At 30.5% G+C, this 544-nt stretch overlaps 1 protein-coding gene across 1 annotated transcript in view; it reads right to left on the bottom strand.

Moving 5' to 3' along the window:
• The window catches only part of LOC106868175 (uncharacterized), a 339834-nt gene that overhangs the window by 326001 nt on the left and 13289 nt on the right, over positions 1–544 (bottom strand). The gene's annotated exons all lie outside the window — the stretch shown is intronic.

Below are 544 nucleotides of genomic sequence, written 5' to 3'. Positions count from 1 at the left end.
ATATATATATAGATAGATAGATAGATAAATAGATAGATAGATAGATAGATAGATAGATAGATAAATAGATAGATAGATAGATAGATATTTATATATATATATATGTGTGTGCGTGTGTGTATATACATGTATGCATGTATTTATGTATATGTATGTGTAAATATATATCTGTCTATCTATTGATGTTCTGAGTTCAAAGAGCTGCTGCGATCAACTTTGCCTTTCATCCTCTTGGGGTCGATTAAACTAAGTAACAGTTGGACGTTGGAACGATTTAATCGACTCAGTCCCTTCCCCAAAATTGCTGGATTGACGGTATGGTTATTATTATATATGTGGAATAGTATTATCACACATCGTTTTTTATATATATATATTTGTATGTGTGAGTGTGTATGCATACATCATTCCTATGAGTAGCATGACCGCAGCCACTTGGCTGAAACACATAAATAAATAAATACACATATACACTCACACTTACGTATATTAGAGAAACACAGAGACATTCATATACATACATTTATGTATGTATGTATGTATA

The sequence above is a fragment of the Octopus bimaculoides genome, chromosome 6 (assembly GCF_001194135.2).
Source record: "Octopus bimaculoides isolate UCB-OBI-ISO-001 chromosome 6, ASM119413v2, whole genome shotgun sequence".
In the NCBI taxonomy this organism is placed as follows: Eukaryota; Metazoa; Mollusca; class Cephalopoda; order Octopoda; family Octopodidae; genus Octopus; species Octopus bimaculoides.
Note: the sequence above shows the minus strand (reverse complement) of the source record. Positions and strands in the feature narration are given on the sequence as shown.